This window comes from Schistocerca nitens, chromosome 5 (assembly GCF_023898315.1).
Source record: "Schistocerca nitens isolate TAMUIC-IGC-003100 chromosome 5, iqSchNite1.1, whole genome shotgun sequence".
In the NCBI taxonomy this organism is placed as follows: domain Eukaryota; kingdom Metazoa; phylum Arthropoda; class Insecta; order Orthoptera; family Acrididae; genus Schistocerca; species Schistocerca nitens.
Window position 1 is genome coordinate 522,314,292 of NC_064618.1, and position 26,532 is coordinate 522,340,823.

A 26,532-nucleotide genomic window follows, 5' to 3' on the forward strand; every position below is an offset into this window, starting at 1 on the left:
TTTGGCAAACGTGTTTGTCGACGAACATCCCCTTCTTGAACCGTGCAAGACCTGAAAACTGGCTTGAGAGAGGAGCGTGACGACATCACCCACGGACTCTTCTACAGCTTGGTAGCCAGCTTTAACAACAGGTGCAAAATGTGTATTATTGCCCGAGGACGACATGTTCCTTCCCGAGAGTCCCATATCGACCTATATGTTTGGAATCTAACCTGCGCCAAACGTGAACGATATTTATGTGGTCTTATGTTGCATTTACGGCTCTTCTCATTTTGCGTGCTATAGCCCTGTTCGCCTGTCACAGTCAGCGTACGGGCGCTGATGACCACGATGTACAGCGCGCCCTCCAGATGCAGCAGCAGCAACAACAAAATTAATGTTATTTACGTCTATCATCCTGCTTTCACGAAAGGTGAAATCTGTACCACTTTTCGTTACAAATGTACCACTTCACCTCCATTACGTATGTACTGTTTTTCATATCGTCCATCATAGCCTGCGACTAATCCTCTCCAACAATGTGTCTGTTCCTCAGCAGTTGTCAAGAAATACATATAATATCGTGAATATGAGCTCCAGAACGTGGAACTAACTTATTAACATACTTCCAAATTCTGTTATGAAAGTGACGACTTCGTTTCATTTGAAAACATCTGCTTTCGCTAATGTAGGTGAGTCAAATTCAGCAACTACACTTCAGAACAAGTTTTGTACACAATATGATGATAATACCCCACCACACAGGTTTAAAATCTCCACCTGACACAGAACTAAAGTTAAGATTGGTGATTACATAAATTAGGAAGGAAGGAAGATAGAGCAGGACTCAATAGGCCGTCAATCATGAAGTCCTTAAGGCGGGTCCACACTGAGCGCGCCGCGTTGCGCAAAACGGCTCTGCGCGCTCAGTGTGGACGGCAAACCGCGCTGCGCCGCGCCGCGCAGTTTTCCGGCTGTTGTCGGTACATCAAAGGAAGTGGCGCGTTTGCGCGCGCTCAGTTTAGACGGGGCTTCGCTCGCTCCATCTTCAGACCGTGCGCGCGATCCAACTGGAACACAGTGCGCGCCTCGGAGCGGCGCGGACGGCGCACTCCCTGTTAACAGCTGTGCGCGGGGTGCAGCAGCCCGGCGCAGCACGGCGCGGCGCGGAGCGCTCAGTGTGGACCCGCCTTTACAGATGTAGCAGAAAGTTGGATTGGAAAAAGATGGGGAAGGAAACAGGCCACGCCGTTTCTCCCGGAATTCGCATTAGCGATCTACGAAAATTACGGGATATCTATATCTAGATAGTTGGAAGGGATTTGAACCGCAGTCCTCCCGAATACAAGTCCAGTGTCTTACCACTGCTCCACCTCGCTCGGTTATACAAGAAGGGAGAAAAAGTAAGTTGTCAGTCCAAGATGTCTGAGTACTATAGTAACAGTGCTTTCTCTGTAGCCTAACAAATTAAGACTTTTGCATCCCTGCGAACTAACCCATCCCACAAAAATGTGGATGAGTTTCGATATCTTCATGTTCGCGTGGAGTTTCCAATCGCCAGCATCTAGACTGGCTAGTAAATAAACTTATTTTTACTGTCTTTCTATGCACATTTGTTACGACAATACATTTATGCAGCACAGTAATTCCTCTTATCGTATCCTGGTATATGGGAGGATACATGTCATTACCTCTTAACGACATTTCGCAAAGTTCGATTAATGTCTTTCATGGCCGGAAGGTATTCTTTCAACTGTTTACGTCCTGCGCGCGACTCCTTAGGCCACATCATTGACTTTCATGTTTGCAAAGCAGAACTGTGCTTCCTTTTAATTCGTGATTCTCAAGCACTCTGAAAGTCAAATGCCGTTAAATTCGGGACACTTAAATGCAGTATGCCAATTGTGAAACGCTGGTGGTCCTTTTTACTGACCCGAAGATGAACTCGGGGCCCACGCGCAGGACACCTGTAAGCGTTCAAACAGACTTGCAAAAAACACGGTGCAGTTGTTGACAGGTTAACACTGACTACCGGCGTGTCTCGTTACACGTAAACCTGTACTCTAGACCACGTCGGCCTTGGGCGACAAGTTTTCCAACTGCCGACCATGAAATTATAGTCGCCTATTAGTCCCACCTTTCATTTTCTTGTGTAACGTGAACTCGCTGTCGTGAGCCGACGGAGGATTACGACAGTAAGGACAGAAGTTGCCTGTTCTGACATTATTTCCCCTCATTCACATAATCAGTGCAGTCTGATAATAGCGACAGCGCCGGCCGTTGTGGCCGAGCGGTTCTACGCGCTTCAGTCTGGAACCGCGCCACCGCTACGGTCGCAGGTTCGAATCCTGCCTAGGGGACTGATGACCTCAGATGTTAAGTCCCATAGTGCTCAGAGCAATTTGAACCAATAGCGACAGCTATGAAGAATGGTTAGAATGTTACCTTCAAACGATTCACACAATATTACATGTCCAGAGCAAGATTATAAACGTGAATTACTCCACAGAACTCTTATGAACGTCTGTTACAAATGATCCATTTAGTACAATGGCTGAAATGAAAAGTGTGACACAATGATCGCTCTGGCCGAGCGCTTCTATTTCCACGTCCTTGGGATATCTAGATTACAATTTTATACTTATAAGAGCTTATTTAAGTATTTTTAGTGCAGAAAGAAGCCATTCCTACACTTGAGGAACGGCGTGTGTCACGTTACTGGAATTCTTCAAGTGATGATGGCAACATGTGTGGACGTGGAACTGCACGTGCACATGCATGTGCAACTTGTCGCAGTCTTTCCGCCTTTGAGGAAGTTCGAATCACTAACGTGAGAATAACGATACGGTGGACTCGGGGCAGCCGTGTAGCAGGAAGTTCAGGCACGAGTCATCCCAGACGGACTATACCGCGAAATACGAGGGTTATTCGGAAAGTAAGGTCTCATGGGGTGCTAAATGGAAACCACAGTGAATATCCGATGAATCTTCGCACAGATGGTTTGGGCAATGTCTGCAGTATGCCCGTCGATCGCGTCACGTAGCTCTTTTCAGTTCTGAACGCACAGTGAGCACGTGAAGATGCTTAGAACAATAGTGTCTCCCGCCAAGTATGAGGGCTTGGTGAGATTTCACCTGCTATCATGCAGCTCACATAACATACGTTTCCTTCTGCATGACAATTCTCGGCCGCACGCTGAAGGGGCAATGAAGATGCTCCTGCAGAGTTTTCGATAGGAAGCGTCTGACCACCCACAACAGAGCCTGTAATTGACTACATCTGAGTTTGATCTCTGCTCCATGAACAGCTAGCAATGAAGACAAAGTTCTGGCACAGACAACGAGCGGTAGACCAGCGTAGAGAATTGGCAGGAGACACAGATGGCTTCTTTCTATGATGAGGTTATTGGGAAGTTGGTACAACGCTACGCAAATGTCTAAATCGGAGCGGTGACTATGTACAGAAGTAGCTAACTGTTACAAATAAAACATTTTGCGATCGAACAGGCGTTACTTACCGAATATGCTTCGTATCTGGGATCTGACGAAGGGTGTTCTCCCTCTCGCCACATGAATTTATGAAATGCAACCAGGAAGTGTTTAATATGATCGTAGTGGTGGTCCCAGTGTTATAGAGCGCGCGCGCGCGCGCGCGCGCGCGCGTGTGCTTGCGCGTGTCTTTTTGTGGATGACAATGCGCGACCGCATCGAGATGCGCAGGTGGTGCAGGTCTTGGAATGAGAAGATATTCGGTGAACGGAGAGGGATGACCGCCCCCCCCCCCCTGCCGCGGACATAATCCCATTGAGCACATGTGGGATGAGTTGGGGAGACATACTGTAGCACTTACCATCGAGCAGTGTGGTGGTGGTGCCGTGGAACACTACCACAAGAACTCCTTATCAGTAGTAGTAGTAGTAGTAATAATAGTAATAATAATAATAATAATAATAATAATAATGGGTTACCGCACAAAACACATGTCGTAGTGCAGACAGTACAGCTGTTGGATATCATATGTATTAATTACTGACAAGAAGACATCACAGACAGGCTCTTCAAATGGTTCAAATGGCTCTGAGCACTATGGGACTTAACATCTGAGGTAATCAGTCCCCTAGGACTTAGAACTACTTAAACCTAACTAACCTAAGGACATCACACACATCCATTCCCGAGGCAGGATGCGAACCGGCGACCGTAGAAGTCGCGCGGTTCCGGACTGAAGCGCCTACAACCGCTCGTCCACCGCGGCCGGCTGACGGGCTCTCTTCGTTTTTTTATATACTCAGAGGATCTGAAGTCCACAGACAGGACATCAGTTTTCTACGGCAGTACAACGCAATTCTCAAAAAGACGCGAAAAAATCGCCTTTAAGATTTTCGAGCGCAAAATATTTATTAACAAACAAAAATGTCCATTAACAAATAATGAATCAAATTTTTTTTAGCAAAACTAACGTTTTTATTTTTAATTGCTGACTGTCTAAAAATACAGCACAACATAATATTCACGATAAATTAAAATCTGGCGTAAAAGAGTCAATTAAAAAATAAAATACTATTTTTTATTTACGGATATGGAACAGTATTATTGATGTACATAATATTTTTTATTTACAATAAAGAATTTTACGTGTTTGTATTAAATTTTAATCTTGTTTGATACAAACAGCAATTAAAAATAACTTTTTTTAATAAAAATTTTAATTCAATATTTGTTAAATAACATTTTTGTTTGTTTACGAATAGGGAAGTTATAAGTGGAAAAATGTTGCCACTACCAATACTCGAACCAGTCACCGTGCTGTTATCAAAACAGGAGTGTTGGTACCACAGCGTATCAAAAGGAGAACTCCTATGAAGTTTGGCCGGTATGAAATGAGGTACTGGCCGGAAATACAGCGTGATTCAAAAAGGAAGAATAGTGAAAGACAGAAACACATTGCGCATGTCACTGGACAGAGGAAGGTTCAAAGTTTTATGTTCAGGCAGACATTATACCATATACTCAAAGATGAGCGCCATGCGTTGCTCGAGGAACATTGAAATGGAAATCCATTTTCTTCCACATATGACTCAACAGGTCCCTGGTCATTGAATCGACAGGTTCAACAATTAGATTTATCTGATCCCGAAGCGTTGCTGCCATGAGTGGGACAAAGACTATGTTATATGTACCACCACTAAAAAAAAAAAAACAAGGTCCAAGTCCTGGTGACCCAGTCCAGCGTTGTGGGATGATGGTGTTGACGTAACGCCGCACCACAAACCGAAAGTGAGGCGGAACGCCGTCATGCATAAAAATGAAATCACTGGAATGTTCGTGAAGTTGACGAACAAGCCAGTTTTGCAGCATGTCCTAATATGACAATCCTGTCATAGTTTCCTCCGCAGACAAGAACGGCCCATAAACTTTGTGAAAAGAAACAGCACAAAACACATTCAGTTTCTGTGAGTCTCATGTTCGACGAGGACAGCACGACTTTGTATCCCAAATTCTTACGTTACAGCGGTTTACTTTACCCGAAAGTTGGAAAGTCGATTCATCCGAAAATATGAGTCATTTGGAAAAATTGTCCTCTGCCACATCCTGGGAATTCAAATGCAAAATTCTTACCTTCTGTTGTGATCGCCGGGGCGCAACTATTCAATACCTGCAATTAGTGAGTATTCACATGCAGGCGGCGTCTGAAAACAGATCATCGTCTGAGGAAGACGAATATTCTGGTATGCCCGTCTTGTGGACTTCCGAGGGCTCCGTGTGAACGCATAGCGCATACATTCGACATTTTCATCAGCTATGCGTGGCCGACCAGTGCTCCTCCGTTTGCATATGGAACCAGCTTCCAAGAATTTTCTATGCCATACATAAATCTGCTTGTGCAGAGGCGGCTTCTTGCTGAATCGACGGCGGAATGCACTTTGCACTTGGACAGTTGGAAAAGAAGGAATGAAGGAAAAATGTGTTTAACGTGCCGTCGACTTGGAGGTCATTACAGACGGAGAACAAGCTCGGATGGTGTCAGGGATCAGGAAAGAAATCGGGCGTGCCCTTTCAAAGAAACCTTGCAGTTGCCTCCATTTAGGGAAATCACGGGAAACCTAAATCTGGATAGCCAGACGCGAGTTTGAACCATTGTCTTCCCGAATGAGAGTCCAGTGTGCTAACCACTGCACCACCTCGCTCGGTTTTAATAATGGGACTGACTGCGCGCAAATTCCAATACATAAAATGATTTCTCTTGTGGTGTAGCCGCCAAAATGCTACAAACAAACAACAGAGCAACTGTGTCAAAACTTTGAACCTTCCTCTATCCAGTCACATGCGCAATGTGTTTTTATGTTTTATAGTATGTCTGTAATAAACAACTGAAATCTGTTCGCTATTTTTTAATCACCCTGCACGGCTATGAGGGCGCGTCGTTTGTCGTGCTCGGGTAGCCCTGTTGGTAGAACATTTGCCCGTGAAAGGCAAAGGTCCCACGTTTGAGTCCCGCTCCGGCACATGGTTTCGACAAAGTTTCGTTCGCAGTTCCTTCACTTGGAATCTCCCTATATTCACGATTCGACCTACTCTTTCCCTTAAACAGTGTATAAGAGCAGGAATTACTGAATCAGCAGATAGAATGGCTGTTTTTTGATAAAAGGTATAATAATGAAGTTTAGGTAGATTTAATTTGCTTTTGGACATTTTTCAGCTGTTTTTCTGATTATAAGTCCTGTACTTTCATACTTCAAGCTTCAAACTTTTAAAAGCTGCAAGCTGTAATGAAAATAAAAATACTGTTTGTTTTATTCTGTTTAAAAGTTGCGAAAATTTACACACACACACACACACACACACACACTCTCTCTCTCTCTCTCTCTCTCTCTCTCTCTCTCTTATAGACATGTGTTAAAGACAGAGCGGGAGAGATTGGAGCCGACAGATAGTATCTACACTAATCTTTTTATCAAAAACAAGAATCGATACCCAAGGTATCTACACTTTTCATTCAATATTTTTAACAGTAAGATACCTCTCTCACGATACCACGATAAAAGTATCGGTACTTTCCGTTCGATACCGTGTACCTACATGGACGGACCTGGGAAACCATACATAAAGCATACTAATGTCTAAGGCTGGCCGGTGTTGCACAGTCATGGTCGTTAAATCCCCGCACGCGGACTCACTGCGGGTGTGGGTCACCTCCCTGTCTCGAAGACTAGCGCGTTACATTATCCAGTCAGGTTCCCGCCAGGATACGCTAGCCACATGAACCTGGCAGTGGAGATCTGAGACACCAATGCAAGGCGCCTGTGTCGCTAGTCGGGGCAAAGTTATCCTCGATGCTCCCCGCAAAGCGTCTCATAGTTCACTCGTGTGATATTTTGGTAGCTGAGACCACCCACAGACAGCTATCTACTACTATCACCTACTGTTGCCGAGAGGGCGTCGCAAGTATTGGGACTGAATTTTGGGCATTCTGTGATGTCACTCTTTTTTTTAAGTTGAAGATTCAGCAACTTATCTTACCAATTGTCCAGTTTTGCTGCCTCCATGTGATAGGTGGTGTAGTGTTCATTACGGCATAGGAGGGTCTGGGGCGCGTCTCACGGCGTATACATTCATTATTCCTTGCTCAGTACACCACAGGAATAGGGCCGAAGATAGCTAATATTGGTACAAAGTACCTTCCGTCATGCATTGAACGATGGCTTCCAGAATATTTACGTAGATGTAAAACCGAGGTAGCCTAACTTAAGTGTCTTTCTGGCATACAGCGTGAAATACATCGAAATTACACAGTTGGCGTGCGGAAGAGGTTAGGATTGATAGGAACAGAATCTCTATTTTCAATCGAATAGTGCAATAGTAACACCCATTCATAATCTTTTAAAAATTGAGATGTGCTGACACGCTTGTGCGCAGCTAAAAGTTGGGTTCAGTGAGACAGAAAAAAACATATTTTGTATTCTGGTCTTACAAAGAGCATGGTTACCGCAAACAAATTAGCGAATTTGCTTCCCGTGCTAGTCATCCCACACCGGCAAGTTCGTGTCTCACGCAATCACGCTCATAGCTGGACACTGCAGCGTATTCTTGGTATTCTTCAGCGGCCTGTGGCTGGTGAGTTAAACAGTATGTTCTAAATGCGTCTGTTTGTAATATATCGCGAACAGAAAATGTAACGACTGTTTGGTTTCCTCTTGAAGAGTATGCCTTAGCAGAATGGCTGACGCAATCCTTCGCTTGTAGTCGGGGAGAAGTTGACTGTTTTTCAGAGACCAACTTGGCAATCTACCAGTTCTGTTGCCTTGAGATGAGTTCTATGCAGAATGGTTGCTTGCGGTTTATTGTGATTGCAGACGCGGATCACCTACGTTAGAGGACTTTTCCAAGGTAAAAGACAAGGAAGCAAGAACATTTGGCACAATTTTTGTTCTTAATTGCGGTCTTAAAACGAATGTAATTTCTATGCCGTCTCTTGTCGGAGTTTGCTCGCTGCTAAGCCATTGTCTGTGAGGAAGTTGTTGCCCTTGTTATGCGATATTCTTCGCCCTACATTGTTCACGTACCGAAAATAATTTTATGCTCCTTACTTTACATTTCACTAACTCAAATTTAACAATTTTTTGTCAATTTTTCCCTTGGACGTAGCTGCAGAATAAAGCATGATATTTATACAGTTCCTATTTTGAAGTTCCGTGTAGACTGTCACGACAACAGCTCTCCCTACTATTAGATTACCAGCAGAGCAAAAGCAATGTAGCCCACAAACAGCGAATACACGGTAGAACGAACGGAAATGTAACATTCCGTGGGGGCGGACTGTGTAATTTAAATGAACTTTATTCTTCTCTGTATTGTTTCAATGCATGACAGATTTACATCGTCACATATTTTGCGCTGAACAGAATAATAAACTCACACATAATACGTGAATGCGTGGGTGACGCTGCTTTCGTTCAGAATTATGACCTGTACGCAATATTACTAGCATGTACGTGTTATACCACGGCCAAGTGCGTTGAATGTCTCTTCTGAGTAATTAGCAACCTTTCGCAATCTAAGAAAGAAAATAAATTCGCTGATACTGCTGAAATTAAGGGACGCCTACGGTTTCGCTGTAAAATCACGCTTGGTACCGTTTATTGAGAAATTTTGAGACACTTTTGCAGTTTGCCTTTCCCTTGCGAGATGACAGTCAAATCCGTTAGTACAACTGTTCATCTTACTGCGATGAATACATTTTGTGTTGTTGTTGAAGGCAACAAGAGAGGGATCGAACTGCTAACAGAACATGTTCTGCAACATTCAAACAGAATGAAGGATTCGGGTTTTTTTAATACTGAGTAGGCACCTAGGACATCGATGCAGGATTTTACTTTGCTGTTTGTGGTGGTGGTGGTGGTGGTGTTGATGATGCCACAGGATATCAAACATATACCTCAAACATATCAACAGTTTACTTCCATGCTTTCATCACAACACTTGGCGACACAGACACCAAATAGCTCACGAAACCAATAAATATTATAAAATGAATGCATGCATGTATTTATGTACGTTCCACATCTCAAACTACTACACCGATTTCAACCAAACTTGATACAAATATCCCTTGCCATAAGTCAGCAATCGCTGGAGGGGGTGGGGCGCTTAGAACATTTTACACATCATAGTTCAGAAGGTATATGACGCCATAAAACACCGAGATGAGTGAAAAATGTCGCATCATACATTAAATTTTAATACATTTATTCTTTACTACTAAGATTCTCCTACAATCGAGTCAACTTAAGGAAATCCTTACCTGCCGGCCGGAGTGGCCGAGCGGTTAAAGGCGCTACAGTCTGGAACCGCACGACCGCTACGGTCGCAGGTTCGAATCCTGCCTCGGGCATGGATGTGTGTGATGTCCTTAGGTTAGTTAGGTTTAAGTAGTTCTAAGTTCTAGGGGACTGATGACCACAGCAGTTGAGTCCCATAGTGCTCAGAGCCATTTGAACCATTTTTGAACAATATAACTCTCAATAACATAGCACCTACATTGTTAGCCCCTACGGTAGGCACAACCGAACTATATTCTGAAACGATTTCACATTAGTCAGTCCACAATAGAAACACAAGTCAACAAACAAAATTCCTAGGTTATAAGAAACTATGTCTATAATCATAATGATATCCCCCTCGCGGAACCATCAGAGCCAAAATGTATTAGTGGTAAAGAGCTGCTCGAAAACAGGGAAGCCTACGGTACTTCTAAAATAATCACAAATCCTCGTTTCCTCAGGAGACTTAAGCACATTGAAAACGAAATCGAAACGTATGTTGAGCTTTCAAGCAATTGATACGTTGAGCTCTCAAGCAATTGCAGGAACCACACCTAAACACCGAGAGGAACTGACTCAATGCTAATACAAACTATGTTGGGGGTCGGCCGCGGAGGCCGAGCGGTTCTAGGCGCTACAGTCTGGAACCGCGCGACCGCTACGGTCGCAGGTTCGAATCCTGCCTCGGACATGTATGTGTGTGATATCCTTAGGTTAGTTAGGTTTAAGTAGTCCTAAGTTCTAGGGGACTGATGACCTCAAAAGTTAAGTCCCAGAGTGCTCAGAGCCATTTGAACCATTTTTTTTTTACTCAATGCTCTCAGCAAAGCAACAACTCGTCAGTATAACCACACGAACTCCTCTCAGTTCTGGCATTCAAAAATACAAAGGAAGTAATTGCGAAAACTGCGCTGAAGAGCAGACCTTCATAAAGGGTAGCGGCTTCTATCCTCGAAATTCCAGCCAACGGCCTTGCCGCAGTGGTAACACCGGTTCCCGTCAGATCACCGAAGTTAAGCGCTGTCGGGCTGGGCTAGCACTTGGATGGGTGACCGTCCGGTCTGCGAGCGCTGTTGGCAAGCGGGCTGCAGTCGTGAGGCAAACTGAGGCACTGCTCGATTGAGAAGTAGCGGCTACGGTCTCGTAACTGACATACGGCTGGGAGAGCGGTGTGCTGACCACATGCCCCTCCATATCCGCATCCAGTGACGCCTGTGGGCAGAGGATGACACGGCAGCCGGTCGGTACTGTTGGGCCTTCACTGCCAGTTCGGGCGGAGATTAGTCACTAGAACGAAGCACTTAGAGAACTAGTCACTAACTGGAAGGACAACTAGTTTGCACTGACCAGCGTCTTCGACGAAAACCAAATATAATTCATATCAAATATTAGAGAAGAAGAAAAAAGTGTAGCAATAAATAAGGTGACGAGGTAGACAGAGGCACTGTGAGTGAAGTACATATCGACTCATTGGAAGACTGTGAAAAGAAAGATGATCAGAATCCGGAAAACAACCCAACGACTCTTCCTCGTACCGACCGACCTATGAAATGATTCGAAATTCTATGACAACAAATGCCCGCTGTCTGTCGCTGGCGAATGAAAACTTATTCTTGACACATACGCCGGATTGAGAATGAACCATACTTCAGTCGACCATATCTTCTGCATTTCCGAAAAGCATTTGAATCAATACCATATCGAAAGTAAGAATTAATGACTGGATTGGGGATAAGCTGTTGGGGAGGACGAAGCATATTATCTTGAATGGAGGATCATCAACAGACGAAGTACCATCGACTGTGCAACGAAGTGTGTTCAGACCCCTACAGTTCATGTTCTGTTAATGATCTTGCAAATAGAATTTATGCAGATGATGCTGCTACGTATAATTACGTACTGTCTGAAAAAAAAAAGCTGCACAAATAGATCTTTATAACATTTCAAAGTGGTGGAACGACTGGCACTTTAAATGTTCAGAAATGGAAAAGTGTGGTCTTCACAAAATGAAAAGCCGTAGTATCCTACGATTATCAAGGAGTCACATCTGGTACCTGTTAACTCTTACAAATATCTGCGTGTAACACTTTTTAGAGATATGAAGTGGAACGAACATACTGGCTCAGTCGAAGTTAAAGCAGTCAAATGCAGTCAGTCTACAATGGAGATTGCTAACAAATCACTCGTGCGATCCATCCTAAAATATTGTTCACGTTTGTGGGACTCATACCAGACAGAACTAACAGGACATATTGAACGTATACAGAGGAGGGTAGCACGAATGGTATAGGTTTGTTTGACCTGTAGGAGACAGAGCTGCTGAGGGAACTTAACAAGCAGGCAGTTTAAGATAGACGCCAACTGTCCCGAGAAACATTAGTTACGAAGTTCCAAGAACAAGCTTTGAACGATGAATTTATGAGTGTACTATAACACTCTACCTTTCACTCCCGCAAGGATCGCGAGGACATGGTTAATTACAACACGCACAGAGACCTCTAAACATTCTTCCCGCTCTACAGACGTGAATGGAACGGGAGGAAGCTCTAATAACTAGTTCAATCAGAGGTAGTCTCTACCACACCCTTCAGAATTGTCTGTACCGCGTGGGCTTAGATATAGATTCGTAGCTATATCATTAGAACGCTAAACCTAATCGACTGACGACGGCACTATTACCCAGCGAGGTGGTACCAGACTGGCATTCAAGAGGAGCTGCAGCCACATCTCTGTTCAGCTATCATAATTAGGTTTTCTACTGCTTTCCCTAAATCACTTAATGCGAATGCCGCAATGGTTCCTTTGCAAAGAAAACTCTCCATTTTCGCATACGATTTTTTGAAACACTCACACGACAGTGGACACGAAACTTTTTTCTTAACAAGGTGAGGTCATCATGGACGGGATCGACTTTTTGGAATCGTCTCTACGCTGATGTAGGTTAGGGTCCCACGTATCACACCCAGCAGCCATTCACTCTTTGGTGAGTACTCGACGAAAGAAGAAAGTTAGAATTTCGCGTGATATTCTAAAGCATTAAAAACGATAACAGTACAAAGTGTTGTTGTGACACAACGGTTAAGGTACATTCCTGATGCACTGAATGTTGTGGGTTCGAATCTAGTCATGTCCTTCAGAGCTTTTTATTTTCAAATTTGTATCGAAATGACATTGATCATTGTTTTTATTCATTTAATTATTTTAAATGTATTTTATTTGTACATTTCTAATCCTTCGTCATGTCATTTTAATCATAATGTTAACTATTTTGTTTCCTCGTATTCTGTCTTCCAATCATTCTTTTTTCATCTATAATTTTTGTGCATGTGATTTCAATTATTTTTTATGTATTAAATTTGATTTAATTTCTTCCGTTTTATCATTTTATACTTTCGACCGCACTACTGCATCCATTAATTCCATTCCTCTCGTTTCTTGAACTTCATTTTGTTTCTAATCCTTTCTTTAGTTTAAATCTTCATATAGCTTATTTTGTCCATAAATCGACAAGAAATTATGTTTTAAATGTTTGTATGACGATTGCTCTAAAAAAATATAGTATCTTGTAACGAAAAATATGTTCGTAACACCACCGCAGAACAAATAGAAATAGATTATTTCGTCTTTTGTTTTTTAACCGACACACTAGCGTTTTCAAACGTTGAAGTATTATGATAGATAATTACTTAAACTCACATACAGAAGGGTTCCAATCACCTTTCTTTTTATACAAGAACACCGTCGCGAAAGACTCCGTAGTCACCCTTCTTTCAAGACAAAATAAGAGTAAATGAGCCAAGTAGTATGATGCTTTAAAGGATTACAAATGTTAAAATATATTTAAACTAATTAATTAAACAAGAATAATGATCAAAGTCAGATTGATAAAAATTTGAAAATTAGAAATTTGGAAAGACGTGACGAGATTCGAACCCTAGACTTTTTGCATTGTAGGTATATGCTTTAACCGCTACACCACAATGCCACTGTGGAGTAGCATCTTTTTCAGGACTCTAGAATACCATGCAAAATTCCGATTTCTTTCGTCGATTACTTGCAAGTGAGGGTCCACCAGGGTGAATGGGTGCAAGGTGTGATACCTGGAACCTTAACCTGAATCACCGTATAGATGGGTTCAAAAGTGCGATCCCAACCTATCGGTACCACTCTTTGTTAGAAGACGTCCGCCTGCTTAGCTGGGTGGTAACGTGCTTGCCTCCCATGCACTGGGCCCGGGTTCGAGATTTGGACTGGGTGTTGTGTTGTCATCATCACTTCATCCTCATCACCGGCCGCAAGTCGCCCAATGTGGCGCCGACTGAAATAAGACTTGAACTTGACGGCCGAACCCGACTGGGACATCCCGGCCAACAATGCCATACGATCATATCATTTCATTTGTTAGAGGTACGCGTAGAAGTATATTCTAGTGCGCTGTTCACTAGTGTTACAAAAGCTGTCTATTTTGTTTATAAGTTGGAGATTATTAACGATATAACAATTCACCCGTTTTATAAGAAATGTCAGCAGTATAGGAGCGATTAATTATGTGGAAAAAATCTCAAAATTTTTTGCTCAAATTTATGCGGCTCGTGAAAAGGAGCCCTATACTGGAGACGCATATAAACTTCTTTATACGAATATGTTATATAAGCGAAACATCACAACAGAAACTCCGTACAATAATTGACAAATGTCGGTTTTCACCCTTTCAGCAGTGACCTACACATTTGTAACTGTAAATCATAACTAATTAAAACGATAATGGAAACACGAATACTGCAGTGCACTGTTGCGTCGGAATTTCTCTCGAGGAAGAAGTTCGGTTCTGCAGTTCTTCCTATCGACATGTGTGTTCGTAGTCGGCTTTGCTGAAAACATACTGCTTACATGCGGCCTAGTGGGGTGGAGGAGGGGGGGGGGGGGGGGGAATCACCACTAGAGGCAACCACGACAGCAGCAAGAACTGTGTTGTGCGTCTGTGCGCACAAACCGCAAACAGACGCGCAGTAATACAACACGACGCCGAGCGGCCGGATGTGGCGCCAGGCAAAAACTGTGAGCTTTATTCCATACATTTCGAGGCAACAAATGGTACCAGGACAGCTTAGCTTGAGATGTCGGACGTCGTTTAACATTGTTTACACATGTTGTGTGGGCAAAGAGAAATTACTGTGTACTGGTTTCCTTTCCACAGACAATTCAAACGATTCTTAAAAACTGGTGGTGTTATCAAATGCCCTTAGTGTGTATCAGCTTTAATATGGACAAAAAAGCTCAGAATACAAGAAAAAAGATAAAGAGAAGGATAACTCTGCAGTTGGGCAAACTGCAGCGAAAGCTATGAGGAAAGCTAATTTAATAAGCATTTAGTGCCATCCCGAGATATCTCGCATAAAAATGGTTTTGAAGATTGTTTTCCTTTTTAAATGGTTCAAATGGCTCTAAGCACTATGGGACTTAACATCTGAGGTCATCAGTCCCCTAGACTTAGAACTACTAAAACCTGCCGGCCGAAGTGGCCGTGCGGTTAAAGGCGCTGCAGTCTGGAACCGCAAGACCGCTACGATCGCAGGTTCGAATCCTGCCTCGGGCATGGATGTTTGTGATGTCCTTAGGTTAGTTAGGTTTAACTAGTTCTAAGTTCTAGGGGACTAATGACCTCAGCAGTTGAGTCCCATAGTGCTCAGAGCCATTTGAACCATTTTGAACTAAAACCTAACTAACCTAATGACATCACACACATCCATGCCCGAGGCAGGATTCGAACCTGCGACCGTAGCAGCAGCGCGGTTCCGGACTAGAACCGCTCGGCCACAGAGGCTGGCGTTCCTTTTTACTCGGTACAGTTCACATTATGGAAAAGGGGGAGGAAGTAAATGAAGATGAGGTGTCAGATCCGATGCTGTGAGAAGAATCTGATAGAGCATTCAAAGATCCAAGCGGAAACATGGAGTAGCCAAGATCACCCTCAGAATTATTGACGTCCTTGCGAGAGCCAGTCCGGAAAAAACTATTGCACATGCTGTGCAACATTCGTCAGACGGGCAAAACAACCTCAGACTTCAATAATACCCACTTCTTGTTGTATGACGAATGACAGCTATCTCTAAAAGTACAAAAATGTAAGTTAATGCAGATGTGTAGGAAAACAAACGCATAACGTTCGAGTACGGCTTTAGCAGTGTGCTGCTGACGCAGTCATGTCGATTACATATCTAGGCGTAACGAAATGGAGTGAGCATGTGAGAACTGTGGCACGGAAGGCGATGGTCGACCTCAGTTTCCTGTGACAACTTTTGCGAAGTGTGGTTCATCTGTAAAGGAGACCGCATATAGGACACGAGTACGACCCATTGTTGAGTACATTTCGAGTGTTTGGGATCCGCACCAGGTCGGATTAAAGGAAGACATCGAAGCAATTGAGAGGCGGGCCGCTAGATTAGATACTGGTAGGTTCTAACAACACGTAAGTACTGCAGAGGTGTTTCGGAAACTCAAATGGGAATCCCTGGAGGGAAGGCGACGTTGTTTTCGAGGAGCACTATTCAGAAAATTTAGAGAAGCGTCATTTGAGGCTGACTGCAGAGCGATTCTGCTGCCGCCAACGTACATTTTGCGGAAGGACCATGACGACAAGATCAGATAGATTAGGGCTCGTGATAAGACGCACCCTGAGGCGTCACGGAATCCTCAATTTGGTAACGGAGGGAAGTATGGAGAAGGGGGGGGGGGGGGGGAGAGCGGCAAAAATTATAAAGAGACACCAAGTCTTGAATAATACAGTAAGCCGATTCAAACGGATGTGGGATGCAGTAGTTAAGTAGAGACGAAGAGACATGCACAGGCTAGACTAGCGTGGAGACTTGCATCAAACTAATCTTTGGACTGAAGACCACAACAACTGTTCATGTACGGATACTGTATTTCCACAATTCTCATTGGGAGTATTAGGAAATAATCGCTCTTTCATTCGTTTGGAATATCTTTCTAGCCCTGTTCGCTGTTAGAAAGGAAGCAGATATATCGTAACAGATAATGTAAAAAGTATTTAATTCAAGAGGTATACTGTTTGTAGCGCAATTTGGTGTATACAGAAAGAAAAGGCATGTTTAAAATAATGCAGAAATTGAAACAGTTTGATATTGAACCACCGTAAGCTGCTACAGAATATAACCTTTACTGAGAAGCTAGTTTCGGTTGTACAGTCAATCTCAATGCTACACGCAGCACGTTACATCCAATGCAGAAATGGACGTCTGTAAAATGTGGGACTATGGGTAAGAAAATGCAGCGAAATTCCTTAGTTTTATATGTGCCTTTGCATATAGGTATTATATTCTTTATTCACGCAGACTATGAAGTCAACTTGGAGGCATCGAGAAAAACACCCCAAAATAGAAGAAGGCATAACCCTAATGGCTTGTAATTAAAAAAAAAAGAGTCCTAAGGCAAAGTCGCCGCTCCCCCCCTTCCACCCCCAGTGATGACGCTCAGTGAGGAGCTATCGCCCGCATCTCGTGGTCGTGCGGTAGCGTTCTCGCTTCCCACGCCCGGGTTCCCGGGTTCGATTCCCGGCGGGGTCAGGGATTTTCTCTGCCTCGTGATGGCTGGGTGTTGTGTGCTGTCCTTAGGTTAGTTAGGTTTAAGTAGTTCTAAGTTCTAGGGGACTTATGACCACAGCAGTTGAGTCCCATAGTGCTCAGAGCCATTTTTTGAGGAGCTATCATCACGTAGTGGATTTCAATAATGAAACTACATGTAGTGTCTAATAAGATCACACAACCATTAAACAAAGTGTTCAGTCCACAGAAAGCATGCACATACCGATGTTTGAGTATGAAGTGTCTCGGGCATCTCCAGGCATCCACTGGGTACAATGTATTCCGTTTGGTCCTGAGAAAGGTCATGCTACCGAAACCAGTCGTTCTCTAAAAGCTATACGTACTCTAGTAGCTTATGGTGATACGCCTATTACACTGTTTTAAAGTTGTGTACCACTGCATTACAAATGCTAAAATTAATTGCGACGGTTTTACTTTTTCACTGACATGTGAATCTGGAATCAGCCGGTAAGTCATGGGATAGCGATACGCACATATAAGGTGCTCGGAAATTCCCTTTCTAGGACATGTAGAGGGGAGTGAGTATAAAATATTTCGAATAGGAACCCATGTCGACAGCCATTTGAAAGCATGTTTGCTTGAAGGGTATGCAACAGAGTAACCATGTTGGGGTGGTTAATTCGGATCGGCTGATGTCATTTGACCTCTGTCCTACCTCACTGACCTTGTTCGAACCTCATTCACGTGTCTCTGAACATTAGAGCAACATGGTTGCGTACACGTTTGCATAAGACACAGACATGATCCTTCTCAATGGCGAAGCTCACAGTAATGGAAGAGCTGCTCATCGCCTTTATCTAGATCGTTCTCCTCAACATATGACTCCATCGCATATCATATTCGCCACAATTACGTACGGAACGGTTTCGGGAAAGGATACCTTCAGCCAAAGGCGCTACAGTCATGGACTGTGCGGCTGGTCCCGGCGGAGGTTCGAGTCCTCCCTCGGGCATGTGTGTGTGTGTGTGTGTGTGTGTGTGTGTGTGTGTGTGTGTGTGTGTGTTTTGGTCCTTAGGATAATTTAGGTTAATTAGTGTGTAAGCTTAGGGACTGATGACCTTTGCAGTTAAGTCCCATAAGATTTCACACACATTTTTTTCACCTTCAGCAAGCGTAACTATGGTGCGCCAAAGAGACGTCGCACACCCGAATTCAAAGAGGCCGTTGAAGAGAACCCATCAACACACAAGCAATTTCTCTAGCTATTAATGTGTGGAACTGTGAAACAAGTGATGTACTGGGTCACGCCTAATCACTTACTTGCGAAAGTGGTTGCGCTACCAACACATTTTCAAATCATCGTAGCAAGGAAACGGCACGCCTCCGGACATATTATCTACTCAGTCCCCTTCATAACTCTTAGAAGTTTGTAACGGGAATTTCCAAACACCATGTATACAAATTGTGGTTGTATCGCGTACACATGGCATAAAAGAGCATTGCATTGGCGGAGATGTCATTTGTGCTCAGACGATTCACGTGAAAAAGTTTCCGACATGATTATGGCTGCTACATCTACATTTATATTCCGCAAGCCACCAAACGGTGTGTGGCGGAGGGCACTTTACGTGCCACTGTCATTACCTCCCTTTCCTGTTCCAGTCGCGTATGGTTCGCGGGAAGAACGATTGCCGAAAGCCTCCGTGCGCGCTCGAATCTCTCTAATTTTACATTCGTGATCTCCTCGGGAGGTGTAAGTAGGGGGAAGCAATATATTCAATACCTCATCCAGAAACGCACCCTCTCGAAACCTGGACAGCAAGCTACACCGCGATGCAGAGCGCCTCTCTTGCAGCGTCTGCCACTTGAGTTTGCTAAACATCTCCGTAACGCTATCACGGTTACCAAATAACCCTGTGACGAAACGCGCCGCTCTTCTTTGGATCCTCTCTATCTCGTCCGTCAACCCGACCTGGCACGGATCCCACACTGATGAGCAATACTCAAGTATAGGTCGAACGAGTGTTTTGTAAGCCACCTCCTTTGTTGATGAACATTAACTTTATATTATCATTCCACTTCAAATCGTTCCGCACGCATACTCCCAGATATTTTACAGAAGTAACTGCTACCAGTGTTTGTTCCGCTATCATATCATCATACAATAAAGGATCCTTCTTTCTATGTATTCGCAATGCATTACATTTGTCTATGCTAAGGGTCAGTTGCCACTCCCTGCACCAAGTGCCTATCCGCTGCAGATCTTCCTGCATTTCGCTGCAATTTTCTAATGCTGCAACTTCTCTGTATACTACAGAGACAGACAGACTTAGACTTTGAAGGTGGAATGGTAGTTGGAGGTAGACGCATAGGACATTCCGTTCCGGAACTCGTTAGGGAATTCAATATTCCGAGATCCACAGTGTCAACAGCGTGCCGAGAATACCAAATTTCAGGTATTACCTCTCACCACAGACAAAGCAGTGGCCGGCGGCCTCCACTTAATGAAGGAGAGCAGCGGCGTTTGCGTAGAGTTGTCAGTGCTAACAAACAAGCACCACAGCGTGAAATAACCGCAGAAATCAAAATAGGACGTACGGCGAACTTAACTTTTAGGGCAGTGAGGCAAAATTTGGCGTTAATGGGCTACGTCAGTACACGACCGACGCGAGTGCCTTTACTAAAAGCACGACATCGCCTGCAGCGCCCCTCCTGGGCTTGTGACCACATCGGTTGGACCCTAGACGACTGGAAAACGTGGCCTGGTCAGATGAGTCCAGATTTCAGTAACTGGTAAGAGCTGATGGTAGGGTTCGAGCGAGGCGCAGACCCCATCACGCGATGGACCCAGGTTGTCAACAAGGCACTGTGCGAGCTGGTGTGGGCTTTATTTTCATGGAATGAACTGGGTCCTTTGGTCCAACTGGAACGATCATTCATTAGAAATGGTTTTGTTCGGGTACTTTGAGACCGTTTGCATCGATTCATGGACTTCACTTTTGTGGATGAAAACGCGGCATGCCACTGGGCCACAATTGTTTGCGATTGGTTTGAAGAACATTCTGGACAATTCGAGCGAATGTTTTGACCACGCATATCGCCCAACACGAATCCCGGAGAACATTTATGAGACATAATCGAGAGGTCAGCCCGTGTAAAAAATACTGCAACGGAAACACTTTTACAATTACGAGTGGCTATAAATGCAGCATGGCTCAATATTTCTGCATGGTACTTCCAACGACTTGTTGAGTCCAAGCCACGTCGAGTTGCTGCACTACGCTGGGCAAAAGGAGGTCTGACGCGGTATTAGAGGTATCCAATGATTTTTGTCATCTCAATGTATATGCTAATTAGCACTGGAGTAACTAAGTTTAAGTAAATGGAGTGTAGTGCTGCATGTTGCGGGTAGGCAGGTCAACCCATGCAGTATAATTTTCTGTCTATCGTCAGAGATATTACCTGAAGCTTCCAGTCCCTTAGCCCAGGCCGGAGACTACTTGGAGACTCCGCAGCGAGTGGACGCGTCTCTTTGTCCAGGAAGCTCCGCAGTGATCGGAAAGCGTTATGCACCATGTAATTTGTCTTGGGTTCTAACTTATCATTTTGGTGGAAATAAGGTGAGTGCAATCAATCCTCTCGCACTGTACAATCACAACGTAGGTGTACGAACGCAGGAACCAGAGACGTGCTAGTTAGCACTGCATACAAGTGTATTTCATTATACACTAAAAATGTAATTTACGCGATCGGTAAGTGGCTATTAGAGGTTGCCCGACAGAAGAGAAGTGTAAAACATTCACAGCACTGTGCACGTACCAAGTATGGTGGCACTGTGGTATCACTGGACTCGAATGGGAGAGGATGACTGTTCAAATCCCCACCCAAACATCCAGATTTATATATTCCGTCATTTCCACAAATCGCTTAATGCAGACGCCAGGATGGTTCCATTGAAAGGGGACACACGATTTCCTTTCCCGATTCGAGCTTGCGTTCCGTCTCTAAAGCAGTCGGAACATAGTGTAGGGAAGCACTCTACTCACGCCGTAGTAAATTCACATCAGTCTTTCCATTGTGTGCCAGCCAGTCCGCTGTAACTAGCTCTGACGTCATAAATGTTGCGCAATACTTTAAAAATCAAGAAAATAACCTGAAACGGTTCTAGCATGTCAGGAGTAATACTAAATTAATATGTGGTGAATATCAGTTCGATAACTTTAACCATTTTCGAAATTTGGACGTTTTTCTGTAAAAATCATTGGCGCAACAAAAAAGAGCTAGAGATTTAAAAATTTATATTTAGATTCCTTTTTCATAATAATTTAATAGAAACAGTACTTTGGATCTCACAAATTAAGATTTTAGTTGAAATTCATAATTTTCTGGTTTTTGTCTTTAAAATTAAGAAAGCAAGATAGATTAAGTAGGCTAATAAATAAGGCTAGGATGTTTATATTTAAGTAGAATGGAGATCCGCTATAATCAAATTGAATAACTATAAAACTATAGCGATAGCGTATCTCCAAAGGGCAAGTTCAGAGCTCGTCTACTGCGTGTAGTGTAATTAAATTAATTCTCTCGCCCAAAATATTTTACTTAGCCACGTCAGACTTTTATTATGATTACTTGCCTGTGTGCTGATTGCACATTTAAATTGAGAGCTTCATCGGCCATCAGCAAAAGAAGCTATGATTTATTCAATAACTTAAAGTGGTGCATTACCAGCCCAGCGGCTAGTCGGGAGAGCCGATTTGATCAGGCGTTCCCTTAGCCGTCCGCACCGCAGCTTTATATACACTCCTGGAAATTGAAATAAGAACACCGTGAATTCATTGTCCCAGGAAGGGGAAACTTTATTGACACATTCCTGGGGTCAGATACATCACATGATCACACTGACAGAACCACAGGCACATAGACACAGGCAACAGAGCATGCACAATGTCGGCACTAGTACAGTGTATATCCACCTTTCGCAGCAATGCAGGCTGCTATTCTCCCATGGAGACGATCGTAGAGATGCTGGATGTAGTCCTGTGGAACGGCTTGCCATGCCATTTCCACCTGGCGCCTCAGTTGGACCAGCGTTCGTGCTGGACGTGCAGACCGCGTGAGACGACGCTTCATCCAGTCCCAAACATGCTCAATGGGGGACAGATCCGGAGATCTTGCTGGCCAGGGTAGTTGACTTACACCTTCTAGAGCACGTTGGGTGGCACGGGATACATGCGGACGTGCACTGTCCTGTTGGAACAGCAAGTTCCCTTGCCGGTCTAGGAATGGTAGAACGATGGGTTCGATGACGGTTTGGATGTACCGTGCACTATTCAGTGTCCCCTCGACGATCACCAGTGGTGTACGGCCAGTGTAGGAGATCGCTCCCCACACCATGATGCCGGGTGTTGGCCCTGTGTGCCTCGGTCGTATGCAGTCCTGATTCTGGCGCTCACCTGCACGGCGCCAAACACGCATACGACCATCATTGGCACCAAGGCAGAAGCGACTCTCATCGCTGAAGACGACACGTCTCCATTCGTCCCTCCATTCACGCCTGTCGCGACACCACTGGAGGCGGGCTGCACGATGTTGGGGCGTGAGCGGAAGACGGCCTAACGGTGTGCGGGACCGTAGCCCAGCTTCATGGAGACGGTTGCGAATGGTCCTCGCCGATACCCCAGGAGCAACAGTGTCCCTAATTTGCTGGGAAGTGGCGGTGCGGTCCCCTACGGCACTGCGTAGGATCCTACGGTCTTGGCGTGCATCCGTGCGTCGCTGCGGTCCGGTCCCAGGTCGACGGGCACGTGCACCTTCCGCCGACCACTGGCGACAACATCGATGTACTGTGGAGACCTCACGCCCCCACGTGTTGAGCAATTCGGCGGTACGTCCACCCGGCCTCCCGCATGCCCACTATACGGCCTCGCTCAAAGTCCGTCAACTGCACATACGGTTCACGTCCACGCTGTCGCGGCATGCTACCAGTGTTAAAGACTGCGATGGAGCTCCGTATGCCACGGCAAACTGGCTGACACTGACGGCGGCGGTGCACAAATGCTGCGCAGCTAGCGCCATTCGACGGCCAACACCGCGGTTCCTGGTGTGTCCGCTGTGCCGTGCGTGTGATCATTGCTTGTACAGCCCTCTCGCAGTGTCCGGAGCAAGTATGGTGGGTCTGACACACCGGTGTCAATGTGTTCTTTTTTCCATTTCCAGGAGTGTATAAGAACGCTGCACGAGGAAGCAAGGCTCCAGTTCTCTCCAGACGCTGAATAGCACACCATCTGTGTCGGAGTCGCGTCGCATCGGTATCATTGCTATAAACAGCCTCGGATGCCGTAATAAGTTACTCGGGATACGCGTAACCATGAAATCATTTTCGAGTGAAGTGTTAATTCTGGGATGACTTCAATTATCTATCTTCAGTTTGCGTATGTCGTATTTTCACGTGCCGTCGCGGGACAGACATTGTACCATTATTTAGCGTGGCTTTTGATGAACATTATCATCAAATTATGGCGAGCATTCACTCAAACATTTAATTTGGACAGTTATAGTTGCATCAGCGTATTAGACTCTGAACTGCTCTGTTAGTCAGATTGTGTGGATTCTTTTTTTTTTTTTCATCTGTGACTTTCAGAATATAGTGAACATTTTTTCCACGATCGTTTTTTGATTATGAATCCCAGACAATCTCCTAATTCCTCAGAGCTTTAAGCTGTAACTATGAGTGTATTTCTCAGATGAAGTGGGCACTAGGAATTCTAATTACAGGCTTCACGTTTTGCTGATCACTTCCTGGTTGCCAATATTGTAGTTAGAGAGCCAGTGTTGAGAACGGCAAAAGACAGCATAAACTGAAGTGTTTCTACATTCTACAAAATTATATAACAAACATTAAATTCCACCAGCCGCCCCACATATGGTGCATCGGCCGTGCAGTGTTTCTACATTACAAACCAAACATTATATAAAATATCAACAGTAAATTCAAACCGCCGCCCCACAACAGGCCGTGCTTCCGAACGTCAACGTTGAGCGTACCGAGTTCAAAGTGCCGCCGAACGCTCAGAGACGATGTGACTTGTGCATCTACACATGCCTCAACAAGGTAAACGCGATATCAGCGCGGTCCAGCGGCAGTTGTTGGCTGTATGTGGCTCACAAATTACAGTGTTTACGAAATGGAAGGAGCGTAAAATTCCTGCGTCAGCTCTAATAAAAGGCACATTTACTCCTTTCTGCGTATGCTAGTCACGTTGTTCTGTCTGCAATATACATGAATAAAAGTTTCAATATCCATGCAAAATTTTTAAGGCAAAAAGGACAGCGCCGCGTACAATCAATAACGACATCGGCTTATAAAAGCTCCATAACACATAGTGCGACACAAATTTAAAACAGATCTCCACATAAGATAAAAATTATGTCATTCCCACTTTTTAGTAAAACCCTGAAGTCATGCTTACTTGATAACCGTTCCTATTCCGTAGTAAAATATTTATAACAAGTTTAATACACAACTTGAAAGAAGATATTCTGAACTATCTTACTGCAAGTATCGGAAGCTATCATGTAGATTACAACAGTCTAACAAACGTCAGAAGAGCGCCATATATATATATATATATATATATATATATATATATATATATATATATATATATAAGTGAACCTCAACCGTGCTCCAATCCAAGCAATAATCCGATCGGTCAGTGAAAGACAAACCCGGGATGCGAGAGGATGACTTCAAATCCCCACCCAAACATCCAGATTTATATATTCCGTCATTTCCACGAATCGCTTAATGCAGACTTTTATGAAACTAATAAGAAAATATCAGAAGGTAATAGTAAACACGATAGTTACTAAAAAATATTTGGATATAATGAGTTGCGGACCTGCTGCGCATCACTTCACAATTCTGCGACTCTGTTCATTACGCTACACCGACCATGAATGATTTATGACCATACTACGCGTTTTACAATCTGCTGAAAACTTTAATCGCAGTATTGTTACTGACATTTAATTATAACAAACTGTACCACGAACAATGCGTTTTTGATGGATATCAAACGTGCCGTTGCACAGAAACGGCATACTTTCATAAGCAAGTTACAGTAACTCATTAACCAGCTATATGACGTTCCCGGTCATGTCATTACAACAAATCAAACAATTAACGACGGGTTTTCGAAAGATCTTCAATTTACTGGTGTTTAGAAATGGCAAATATACATATCGGCTCCAAATGGAAACCAATATGGCGTCTCGCGCCTATGTACTGAAGAGAGATGGCGTACTTGTGACGTAGGTAGCGTTCTTCTATCTCACTGGTCTACATTCAGACTCGCGTTCAGAACATCTGACATGCTAGATACTGCTCTGGAACTCCCCAACGTGATTTTTCCACGCTGTGATGTCTTCAAACGTGGTGGTCCCGGGTTTGTCTTTCACTGACCGATTGGATTATTGCTTGGATTGGAGCACGGTTGAGGTTCACTTAGCCCTTTAATGCCAACAGGGAAGCAGGTTAAAGTACACTCCTGGAAATTGAAATAAGAACACCGTGAATTCATTGTCCCAGGAAAGGGAAACTTTATTGACACATTCCTGGGGTCAGATACATCACATGATCACACTGACAGAACCACAGGCACATAGACACAGGCAACAGAGCATGCACAATGTCGGCACTAGTACAGTGTATATCCACCTTTCGCAGCAATGCAGGCTGCTATTCTCCCATGGAGACGATCGTAGAGATGCTGGATGTAGTCCTGTGGAACGGCTTGCCATGCCATTTCCACCTGGCGCCTCAGTTGGACCAGCGTTCGTGCTGGACGTGCAGACCGCGTGAGACGACGCTTCATCCAGTCCCAAACATGCTCAATGGGGGACAGATCCGGAGATCTTGCTGGCCAGGGTAGTTGACTTACACCTTCTAGAGCACGTTGGGTGGCACGGGATACATGCGGACGTGCATTGTCCTGTTGGAACAGCAAGTTCCCTTGCCGGTCTAGGAATGGTAGAACGATGGGTTCGATGACGGTTTGGATGTACCGTGCACTATTCAGTGTCCCCTCGACGATCACCAGTGGTGTACGGCCAGTGTAGGAGATCGCTCCCCACACCATGATGCCGGGTGTTGGCCCTGTGTGCCTC

At 44.3% G+C, this 26,532-nt stretch overlaps 1 protein-coding gene and 1 pseudogene across 1 annotated transcript in view; one reads left to right on the forward strand and one right to left on the reverse strand.

Annotated features, from left to right (window-relative positions):
- LOC126259821 (syntaxin-6) overlaps positions 1-26,532 on the reverse strand; it is a 203,582-nt gene that overhangs the window by 67,825 nt on the left and 109,225 nt on the right. The gene's annotated exons all lie outside the window — the stretch shown is intronic.
- On the forward strand, positions 10,762-10,878 carry LOC126260997 (5S ribosomal RNA; annotated as a pseudogene).